The following is a 12,712-nucleotide window of genomic DNA, read 5'->3' as shown; positions in this document are numbered from 1 at the left end:
TTTACCTGATTGTAAGACGCTGGTGTCATACTCTGCTGGAGTTAAGATAAAACTCCTGAGCTAAAACTAGTGTCTGCAGTTCTGCACGTATGCAAGTCTTTGATCTAAAATTTGGTGAATCCTGTTAGTATATATATGTATGTTACCCCTCAATAAAGTCGTCGGAATCAGTCACAAGCTGACTCCATCCCTCTCAACCCCATCTTTCCTAGTCTTTTATTTCTCAGGTGCTCTGGTGATTGCGTCCTCGACCTGTTCATCTAGCCGGCAGGCCCGGCAACTGATGCTGCTGGCCCAAGAACTACAGTTTGAGAACCTCTTAATGGCAACCCACTCTGGTACTCTTGCCTGGAAAATCCCATGGATAGAGAAACCTGTAGGCTACAATCGAGGCTACACTCTATGGGGTCACAAAGAGTCGGACCCAACTGAGTGACTTCACTTTCACTTTCATCCCAGAGACCAGATTTGTTCCACCAGGAACATTTATAATCATAACACTGTCTTCAAGTAGTCTAGCATATCTTGACTTTGCTGTTTCATTGTTAATATTGTAGCACTCCATTGCTGTAACTTTTCATATTCCCACTGTGATATTTAAGATTACTTCTTTAAATTTTGAACTATAAGAATGATCTTACCAAATAATGGTTCAAATTCATGCCTTATAAAAGTAAGGAAACAAGACAACCCAGTTAATTGATATTAAGAGATTTCTTTACCCAAAGCTTAAGTCTTTTTTTTTACATAAATCTTTTCAGATTCCCACCTTATTCAAATATAAAACCTTACTATAGCCAACGAAGACCCTCACCCAGACTTTTTACTTTCCTTCTTTCCTATAACTGCGATCTACACATAGATATCAAGTCCAGACAGAAGAAGAAAATGTTGGCTTTCTCCTGGGAATCCAGCTTTGGAGCGAGTAAACACTGTTTTTCATTTGCCTGAAATTTTGAGATCACCATGGCAAAAAGATGGAAGGAAGTGAAAAATTAGTTTTCTGAATCACATTGAAGAAGAGTCACCTTTGACTACCGAGCTTCATTCTCTAATAAAAACTCAGTAATGTGATTGGAATTGGTGGGGTATTAACAATAGGTGGAGACAAGTCAGTGGGTCAAAACAGATATGTCACAAAGATGCAGAAGTACACTCCTAGCAGACTCTGTCCTTTTTTAGATTATTTGGGTAAGATGTGCACAGATCAGCATTGGTCAAGATAAAAGGAAAGACAGTGATGGGATGTGAGGAAGGAATTGATATTTTGTTGCCTCTGGAACAGAGACTGGGTATTGATAGACAGCATTCTTAACAAGAAGCACATAGCCAGAATAAGAAATCACAGACAAATGCACCACATGCTGACTATGTCGGGAGTTCCTTTTCCTTTTCTTCTAAGGGAGAAAAAGTTCTCTGGAAGCCAAGATTTCTCCTCTTTCTCTTTTCTATATTCTAATTATCCCCTCTTCGACTTTTAGATTGTTGTTATTTATTCAAGAAGTTAAGGAGAGAAATGAGAAGGCTTTTGGACAGTAGGTTCTTTTCTAGTAAAGGAATTTTATAGTGTTATATTTGAAGGAAAAGATTTTTCACTGAGGGAAGGAGAAAAAGAGAGTAACTCTGATGTATATTGGCATATTTGGGTTAGGTATTTTGAATGACTGTCAAACTATTAGAAATCTTTGCTGCTTGAAATATGTATAACTTGATCTCTGTTCATGTAGGAATATTAATATCCAAACAGAGAGGGTTAAAAAATCCTCTAACCCTTCAATGCTATGAAAATAGAAATTGAACACTGAACCAGGGTGCCTGGTTTCAGTGTAATTTCGCCAGACATGAAGTGCTCAGTTCAGTAATTGCTCATCAAGGATCTTCCTTACGCCAATCACCAAGCTAGGTATCAGTGATAGAAAAATAAATAGGACAAAACCCCTGCCCTCAAGTTGCTTTTGGTCAGTCTAGTGATTAAGCCCAGACGTTCTATTTCCCCTTACATGTTTACTGCCCAGCTAAGCAGATTCATCATATATGAAACCTCTTTAGTTCTACACCTTCCTCAGACATACATACAACTCAAACACATCCTAGTGAAATCATTCTTCCCCTTTCCTCCCTTTTTTCCTCCCTTCTGTTACAGCTGTACCCAGAATGTTCTGAAAAGGGGCACCATATACCATAATTTCATAAACCCATCTTTAAGAGCAGAGTTAGGCAGAAGAGCTGCCATTCGATTGATATAATAGACCTCCAAGAACAAGCTTGAGTGCCCGACTGTTAGAGTCGTCAGCAAAATCCACAGATTTAATTATACCCAAGTAATTGCAGAAAAGATCATCCATTATTCTAACTACTCTGAAAGCAAAAAGCCCATACTCTGAAACAACTTTGTAGTAGCATAAATGGAGATCTATTCATTAGGACCATGAAATGAAATGGAAATCTCTTTTCTTTTCAGAGCAATGTGATTACCATCACTAGTAATGATATTACGGGAGGAAACATACCATCTCTTAGGACACACAATTTCCTTTTTGCCTGGGCCTTCTTTCTTCCTTTGAAGTGATCATGGTAAGTAACACCTGGACAACTTAGGTTCATCCCAAACATTTTACCCTGGTGCCCAGATTTGGTATTTTTTAAACAAAAAGCTTCAGAATCCTCAATGTACAGTCACTTCTCTTCAATTGTAAAATCTCTTGGGTTTTATCTTCTTTAGACCCCTTTGGTTATATTCATAGCATGCAGATTAAAAGACTAGTCCAGCATTATTCTTACAGAAAGACTGATTTAAATTGGAAATGGAACTAGTATCAAGTAGTTATAGAGGCTAAAAAATGAGAAATAAGGTCTTAGCAGGAGAAGGCCTAAGTATTTGGGGTTTTTTTTTGTAATATAAAAGCAGGATTTAGAGCAAGGATTATAGAGCAGGAGTAAGCAGTTTGAGGAGGAGAAGAAATAATAAGGTGATATGTGGCCAACCCACAAAGAAGCTTGTATTTAACTTCATTTTAATTAGGGATTAAATATATTTGTGGACACTGAAATTATGATGAAGCCAGATGGACCTAACAGAACAGGAGCTATGATTTGAAATTTTAAAAGTTTTTTTTTTCCTTACTACAAATGTGACTGCTGGTTAGGGACGAAGAGGAAGATTAATACAATTAAAAGAGGGGCTTTAGGTCTCCTGGCTGAGATGCTGGGACAAAAATAAAGTGAGGGAGACTTGTAGACAGAAAAAATGTAAAGGAGATGTAGTTAGGACAGAGTGAGCCTGTGAAAATGAAAGGAAAGTGAAAGTGTTAGTTGCTCAGTCATGTTGGACTCTGTGATCTCATGGACTGTCATCTCCCAGGCTCGTCCATCCGAGGGATTCTCCAGGCCATTTGAGTGGGTAGCCATTTGGTTCTCCAGGGGATCTTCCCAACCCAGAGACTGAGCCTGGGTCTCCTGCACTGCAGGCAGATTCTTTATCAGCTTTATCATTCTTTATCAGCACCAGACTAGAGGAAGCAATCCGACTAGAGGAAGCAATCCCACTGTATCAGGCATGGGGAAGGTGTCCCCAGACAAAGAATGCAGATCATTGGTCAGAGGCACAGGTGTTGCTTCTTTTGCTTTTTTCTCTGAAGTCTTAAGTGTATATATTTACAAAGCATATAACTTTCAGAAAGATATTTGGCATTCATTCTCTTATCACATCCCAATAACAGTCTTCTGAAGCAATTAGCAGAGGTACCCTGAATTTTATAGGTGGTAAAGGTGAGGCTTTAGATGACTTCCAAATCACATTTAATGGAAGAACTGACAAGAGACTGCAAGTTGAATGATCTCAAGTCCAACTGTTATACGAAGATGCTTTCTCTATAGACGTTGTATGCCCTCCCCCATCCCTTTTCTGGACCCAGGTAAAGGGTCCATACTGAAATACCCAACTTAAAAAAATTAGATGGTCACCACTGAATTCTAAAGAGCTGTCAGGTAAAGGAAACGTTACGCTTACTCTATCTTCACACAAAAGAACCGAGAGTAGAGGGTGAAAGTTACAAGGAGGCAAATTTCCATTCATCATTAAAAAAAGACCTTTTAATGCTTAGAACTTCCTAAAAATAGCATAGTCCCTTTATTAATAATGAGTTCCTGCTCACATGAGATACATGAGGTCAAGAAGAGATGGCCAACTGTCAGGGTTATCATAGAGAGTTATGACCTTGTTTGAAATTTAGACTTCGAGACATCTAAGGAATCTTTCAGAGATTATGTGGCTCTTTGGTTTTTGTTCTTCACAGTCTCACATCCAGTAGAACAAAGCAGTCATCTGCTGAGCCAGGGGAAATGAGCAGAGAAAAATTAAATAAAGCTGTAATCCCCTCTACTCCCTTTGAATTGTAAAGACTAACAAGAATCTTTTCTGGGCTAACTGAAAACATTTCCTCTATTCCTTCCTAAAAATTCTTTGAAAAATTTCCCATGGGTCAGATAGATTTCATAGATTTCATCTGTTTTCTCAGTACACAGAAGTTGTGATCAAGATGTTTATACATCTAGCTGTTGGAGATACAGCTTTTCAATATGCAGAAAATTTGTGAACATTTCACAGGAATTACTTAAAAATAGTTGCAATATCAGCTTCCTATGTGCTTACTTTTCTCCTGAATCAAAGCATATAAAATAAAAGATTTCAGCAGCTGGTGAAATCCTTAAAAATCCAAAACTTCGGATAATTATCAAGCCATAATTAATAAATGTTACTCAGTCTTTACTGCACGTCACTCTCCATAAAGTTTCACTAGAGTTAGAGCTTCTGGACTCAGTTTAGGTTCATTATCAACAAGTTACAGTCACTGGATCTAATTTCTTTATATGAAAGGATTATTAGATTAGATCACCTTAGCATGCAGGAAGCATAGCAAACATGGCCATGGTATGCCTGGAAGTTAGTGAGGGGTTTAATGAGGTCAGCCACCATGATCTGAACAAAAGTCTGGTGTATTGAATTGGAAATAAGAACATTTTATTTTTCAACTATCCAGATCCAAATTGTACTAAGTAATGGACACAGATAAAGAAGAAGTCTTTCTTCTCTTTAGTTCTGGCATTAGTTATTAAAATTGCCTTGGATGGTAACTCATCACATTTTCAGGTAACATAAAGCTCAAGCTGGATAATCAACATCCAAAGTGTTTGTTAGGCTGGATCAAGAAACTGGTCTTGAGAAGATGAAGTTCAACAGAGATAAATGTGTGTGCATTTCAGACTGGAAAAGCAACCAAGCCTGAAAAGATGAGGTAGTGATACGACAGAGCAGCATGGCACCTGATGAGGTCTTAAGGATGTTAGTTGACAATAAACTGAATTTGAGTAGAAAGAGTAATGTGACCCCTCCAAAAAAAAAAAAAGGAGAGAGAGAGAGAGGAACGAGAAAGAGAAAGAAAGGAAAAGAATGACCAGGTGTGTTGATACTGCGATTTATAATGAGAAATATACGTTTGGTCTCTGCCCCCCTATTACTGGCACTGAACTCCCGTAATCATTGTAAATTCCTAAGGAAGAGCATTAATAGCAAACTTTGTTCAGACCAGGCAACTCTGGTGGCCTCCTGGATACATTCTGGATGGTGACTGGTCACCAGAAAGATCAAGCCATGATAAGAAGCTTGGAATTTTTAGTCCCAACCCCATCCTCTGGAGAGGGGAGAAGAGATAGAAATTGAGTTAATGACTGACATACAAAGCCTCCATAAAAACCCCAAAAGCACTGAGTTTGAGGAGCTTCCAAACTGATGAATACAACCATATATCAAGAGAGTGATGTACCCCAATTCCACAAGAACAGAAGTTACTGCACTCAGGACCCTCCCAGACCTCATCTATGTACCTCGTCATCTGGCTGTTCATCTGTATCCTTGATAATTTCCTTTAATAAACTGGTAAGCATACATGTTTCTGTAAATTATGTGAGCAGTTCTAGCAAACTAGTCAAGTCCAAGGATGGAGGAGGTCATGGGACCCTCTGATTTGTAGCCAAGTCAGACAGAAGTTGTAGGTAAACTGGGGACCTACTAATTGTAATCAGCCTCTGAATGAGGGGCAGTCTCGTGGGACTGAACACTTAACTTGTGGGATCTGATATGGGCTCTGATGCTATCTCTAGGTAGACAGTGTCAGAACTGAGTTAAATTGAAAGGATACCCAGACGAAGAATTGTTTGGTATATGGGGGCAGGGGGCACAAACAGCTGTTGTCAGAAATGTTATGAGTGTGGTAGGAGTATGAGAGTAAAAGAGAAAAGGATGACTGAGGTCTTCAAGATGATGTTCACAGAAGCACACACTCTAGAACAGAGAAATTTTAAAACCTACCCTTCCAAGTTCAGACAGTTCCTAGAGAGTTCCATTTTTTTGGACTTTGCATTTTTTAACAGAGTTTAGTTAAAAAGAATATCACTTGGAAAGATAAAACAGTAAGGATAAGCCTTCAGCCCAAACTGATAGAGGAAACATTGAAGAACATAGGATATTTTAACTAAAGGAGAACATGATTACCATCTTCTAATATTCTCATGGCTTGGATGTCACATATATACTGTTTGTTACATATGGCTCCAAGGAGTAAAACTACTGAACTACTGGAAGGATGATAAAACAGAGAGTTTGGTTAATCTAAAGGTGAATTTCTAATAATTAAAAGTAGGCAAAGATTGAATGGGTTGCCCCACTGTAGGTTTTCAATCAAGGACATCTGGACTGTGTAAACAAAAAATAACCAGAATACAACAACAAAACCAAACCTTCCCATGCTACAAGTATGCAATCTGAGGACAGATGAATTAATGCTAGGAGATTAAAGTTCAACTTCCTCCCTTTCCAATTTGCTGAATTCATTTATTTTCCCTCTACCTCTGTTGTCTTGCTTGTGAAATGAAGGTAATTCTTTTTGCCATCTTAGGCCAGATGGGAACGTATGTAATGAGTCTGGAGCCTAGAGTATTCTTTACTATAAATTCTCCGTGTGTTTTCCTGTTGCTGTTTTTCAGAAGGAGATTCAAAGTTTTCTCCTTGAATCAGAACTGGATCCAAAGTTTGGGAGCACTCTTTCAAATTATTTCCTTTTCTCTCTTGAAAATTAAAGTTGGGTGTGATTTAAGCCCACCAGGTTCCTTGATGGTACAAATAGCAACACAACCGTTAGATATTCCCAAGGCTTTACGCGAATAGTATTCGACTAACCCAGGACCTCCTAGGTTTCACTTAAATACATTGGCCTGGCACCAGCTCATCCATCACACCAGCCTCTAAACAAACAAGGTCCAACCTGCTGAGGTAGAGCTGAATAGGAAGCAACTGGGGGATTAAGACCAATTCTGAACTGTACTTTCAATACATTTCAAATAGTAACTTCATTTTTAACAATTTTTTTTCTTGGATTTAATAGTTCTTTTCTCAGACCCATTTGCCCCAAACAAGAGAGCAAATCAATTACTGGGGATGGGGCGGGGAGGGGAGTCACAGAAGGGAATGCATGATAGCACAGAGTTCTTCCTTGACTCAAACACAAAGGTGAAGGAGAATGGAAAATAACTAGGCAAATGTGACCTCCACAAAATGCTGAGGCTTTCTATTTCAAAATACCCGACTTCTAAATTAAACGCCCCTGTGTTGCCATAATGGTTATGAATATCAGAAAGCTTTTATTTTTGACATCCTACTTACTTCTGTTGACAAATTGGTTTTTCCCCCATTTTCTTTTCCTTTTTCTGTGTTGTTTGTTTAAATCAAAAGGAAAAAATAAAACACTCAATTCTGCCAACATAGAAAAAAAAAGGCAAAGAATATAGGCTATTTGTTTCGGTTAGATACACTGATTGAAAATGTTCAATTTTTAGTAAATGGAGGAAAAAAATCTGCATTAATTTTGTAAAGTGTGAAAAGGGCTCTGAAAAACAGAACCATCATAATGCATAATCATATGGGTAGGTTGTCAGAACAGAATGAAAAATAAATACCATACTTTATCAAAGATATACAAATTATGCATCTGAGCAAAAGTTCTTAAATAGCTCCTAATGTTTCTTCCAAGAGAGAGACCTCATAGCAGACATTTGTTGTTTAACTATGAATTTGTAATTTTAGTTGACTGATACCATTGATTGGAGCTGTATCACCTACTTTCCTAGAATTTGATTTTTCTTACTGTTTCCTCTATATTATTTATACTTAATTTGAGGGAGAAGCAAAACTGATATTCTCGGTACCTAATCTCTAAGAAATCATAGGAAAGGATCTCCCAGTTGTGTTGGTTTAGCTATGTTATTGTCATCGTTGTTCAATCACTCAGTCATGTCTGACTCTCTGTGACCCCATGTGCTATAGCCAGGCTCCTCTGTCCAGGTGATTTCCCAGGCAAGAATACTGGAGTGGGTTGCCATTTCCTTCTTTAGGGGATCTTCCCAACCCAGGTATCCTCTCCTGCATTGGCAGGTGGATTCTTTGCTACTGAGCCACCAGGGAAGCCCCTTAGCTATGGCATAGTCAATGCCTAAAACTAGAGTAACTGAGATGTCAACAGAGGTCAGGAATGTTGTAAAGTAATGACTCTTGTTTGAGAGGAAACACAAGACCTTTAAGTTCTCTTTTAATGCAAATAGAACATTATTACTGGATCCTTAAATTTTACAAAAAGCAAACAAGCCATGGCACCCCAGAGCTATCTGTGCACCAGTGTCCAGCTAGAAATAAAAAGTCCCACCTCAAAAATTTTGAGCTATTCAAGTATTTTGTAGATCAACCATTTTTTAAAGTAATTCTATTTTGCTTTACTACAGTTAGTTTCAGTTGTGGGCTAGAAAGAAAAGGTATTAAAAACTCAAGTGGATATTTGGCAACTATTTGGGATATTATAAGAAAATACCACAGGCTGGATGATTTACAAAGATATGTATTTCTCACACTTCTGAAGGCTGAGAAGGCCAAGATCAAGGTGCTGGCAGATTCTGACCAGGCAGTTGTCTGATGCGAGTTTGCTTGCTGGTTCATTGACAACTGTGTTTTTGCCATGTCTTCACAGGGCAGAAGAGGCAGGGGAGGTCCTGAGGTCTTTTTTAAGGGGCCTAATCCTTTTATAAGGGCCGAGCCCTCATGATCTATTCATTTTCCAAAGGTCCTAATCTAAGTGTCATCACATTGGCGGTTAGATTTTAATATTTGGGGGATGAGAGGGGGAAATGGCACAGACATTCAATCTATAATAGCAGCTACTTGATCTATGTATTTGATCAGTACAGATTAATAAAAATGGGATGCAATCAGAAGTTGCCAACTTTTTCCTGGAAATGGTCAGAGATCCACACAGTCTCTGAGTATCTATGGCAATCGCTGAACTCTGCCATTGAAAGGAGCCATAGGCAATACATAAAGGAGAGGGTCTGTGTTATAAACAAACTGAATCTTCAAAAACAAGTAGTGGTCCATATTTAGTCTACTGGCTGCACTTTACTTATCCCTAACATAGATAATCAAGGTAGTTGAATCAAATATTTAGAACTAAATGGAACCTAAGTGAGTCATATGTTTCAGGAAGTTATAAAGGTATAATCTCCAGTTTTGAACATAATAAAACAGAGTTTCAAAGTGATTAAAGGATTTTCCCTCAGCTATACAAAATAAACAGCTCTATTTGTTTAAACAATGACTATGACTTTTTTAAGTGTACCAAATTGAATATCCTGATCACCTACAAATCCCCCACATAATCATCTAAAACTAGATCAAGACGAAATGGATTTCATCTAAATGATAGGTTTGAATTGGTCCAACTAAGGCCAAAGACTGCCATTAAAAAGTAGCCCATCTGAAATTGACCCATTACAGGTAAATTTCTTCTGGACTATCCAAATTAATTTTGTATTATGAAAACTCCATTTTCAGAGATTTCTCTCTGTAGATGCAGTTTGCAATTTGGAGTAGGAAAAAAACAAAGAGGGAGAAACTGTAAAATCAATCAAAAAGCATTTGTTGAATAATGAACCTTTAACCAGTATGGCAAGTAGGAAGCTTTTAGAGTTGTAGCAGCTGTGATCTCTGAAAAGTTTCCATTCTACTTGAGATAGATGGTGGTTCATTTCAACACACAATTAGGAGGAGTTATTATATACCAGGCAAAATACACAGGGTACTGTCTCCTTTGAGAAGCTCACAGACCAGCAGGACTGTGAGACTGTGATGCAAAGCATGCACCTCCCCCCACCCACATGTTTTTCTCTCACAAAACATGCTCATCATCTGAGTTTTCAATCACGCTTTTCTTTTTCTATAGAGCAGTTGCTCCCGCTAATGTACGTTGTATGTAAGTGCAGAGAGAAGGAGCACTTGCAAATTTCAGATAGGATTCTTAGAGAACTTGAAGGATGAGTAGAGATTATTCAGGCAAATATGGTGTTGGGCTGTATCCCCCAGGTCCATGAGGCATGTACTTGCCCAGCTTCAAGGCTGAAGAAAAGAGCCTGGAGTCAGTGACGGAGACACCCATGGTTTAATAGTTGGGGGGACAGGGGCAGGCTCTCATATATGAAGTGACGTCCTACAGAGACACCTGTGGTAGGCAGTGGATAGCGGGGCAGGACATGGTGGCAGTCTTGGCTCCTAGGGGTGGGGGGAGGTTTTAGAGGGAACTGACGTCAGGTTGGCTCCTTGGTTACCAGGGAAACCAGCTGAAGGGATGCCCTTCATGGCCCCTTTGATAAGCTATGTGGTGGAGATGTGTGTGTCTGTGTGTGTGTCTGTGTGCACGTGCACATGCGCTTTGATGCTTCAGTCATGTCCAACTCTGTGAGATCCTATGGACTGCAACCCAGCAGGCTCCTCTGTCCATTGGATTCTCCAGGCAAGAATGCTAGAGTGGGTTGTCATGCCCTCCTCCGGGGGTGTTCCCAACACTGGGATTGAACCAGGGTCTCTTACATCTAACCTGCATTGGCAGATGGGTTCTTTACCACTAGCATCACCAGGGAAGCCCACATAGTGGAGATGTTCTGATATAAAGCTAAAACAATCCTTAGATGGGACCTGGGGCAAATATGTCATATATGTAGGGTGTCAGTGAAGCAAGTTCTTATCCATTAGGGGATGAGCAAAGAGCAAAAGAACAGCCATCTTGAGTGGCTTGACCATACAGATCGTAGACACTGCCCTACTGAGAAAGGAAAGCACACGAGCAAGGAAACAGTCATGAAACATCCTCTCCTGGGCTTCCCTGGTAGCTCAGCTGGTGAAGAATCTGCCTACAGTGCAGAAGACCCTGGTTCGATCCCTGAGTTGGGAAGATCCCCTGGAGAAGGGAATGGCAACCCATTCCAGTATTCATGCCTGGAGAATTCCATGGACAGAGAAGCTTGGCAGGCTACAGTCCACGGGGTCGCAAAGAGTCAGACATGACTGAGCAACTTTCACTTTCACTTTCATGTGCTATGAACTATAAGCTTAACAGGAAAAGGAGGGAACTATAAAAGGTGGAGCTGGAGAGTTGGGGGGCCAGGTCAAGGGGGATCTTGCACACCTAACCATAATTATCAAGAGGCCACATATAAATAGATTAGGTTTTTCAATTCTGTGCCCATTTGATATAAAACCCACATCCAGCAGCCACCCATACCAACACCATTATATACCCACCCACATAAAGACTCTGATATGTCCCCTCTGCTTAGAAGATGCAGAAGAGAAGTCTAACAGAAAGAAATAAGAAGGAAAAAGCTAAAGATTTTTAATCAAGTTGTTAGTGATTTGGTAAAACCTTAGTTCTCCTTCTTCCTCAAAATCTTTAATAAAATTTATATTACTTCAAATGCTTTCTGGAGTCAGATTTGTTTTCTGAAGATTCCATGAATAGTTTGTCCTCAAGCCTGAAACCAGACCAAGAGAAGAGGTTCTCAGGGAGGCCCAGTCATCAACTGGTTATATTATGGGTTTCTTAGTTGTCAGACTACGATCAGAACTACAGACAGAAAAAGATGAATTCTACTTTGGGAGACAAACACAAACAAGCAATATCATAATACTGTTTTGTTTTTTTTAACTAATTTTAAGTGTTTGAAAAATATAGGCATATACCAGTGATATGGAAACACCGAGGAGGGAATAATTAGTTTTCCTTAGGGAGGCCTTGAGAAGGCTTTGCAGAAGAGATAATGTTTGAACCAATCTTTGAAAAATTACTGAGATTCAACAAAAAGAGAAAGGAGTTAGGAAAGTCATTAAAGAGAAAGAAAAATATATACTTAGAGAAAACACTGTGTTTTAGAAGACTGTGTGTAGATTTGAGCGGTTGAAGCAGAGGTTGCATGAAGTTGATGAGTCAGGAGCCATATTATGAAGCCAGGGAGAAGAGGTCTGTGAGAAAAAAAAATATTTTGAAGTTCCAGAAGAAGAAACAGGATCAGTGGGGCCAATACATATGACCTGAACTAAGCCCTGGAGAATGAGAACCATGAACAGAACAACCAAGAGATTTCCAATCACATCTTTTATCACTTCCGTATCTCCTTCAATACTTAATAAGTGCTGAGGTCAGAATATTTTGCAGTTTAGTTCACTGATTGACTAATTGTCACAAATACCACTAGACACCTATCCTGGATCTTCTGTTGTCCCTGCAATTACTTAACCAACAAGATGTGCAGAAGAAAATACATTCCAGATAGTCATCAATAT

The sequence above is a fragment of the Cervus elaphus genome, chromosome 13 (assembly GCF_910594005.1).
Source record: "Cervus elaphus chromosome 13, mCerEla1.1, whole genome shotgun sequence".
Taxonomy (NCBI): Eukaryota; Metazoa; Chordata; class Mammalia; order Artiodactyla; family Cervidae; genus Cervus; species Cervus elaphus.
Note: the sequence above shows the minus strand (reverse complement) of the source record.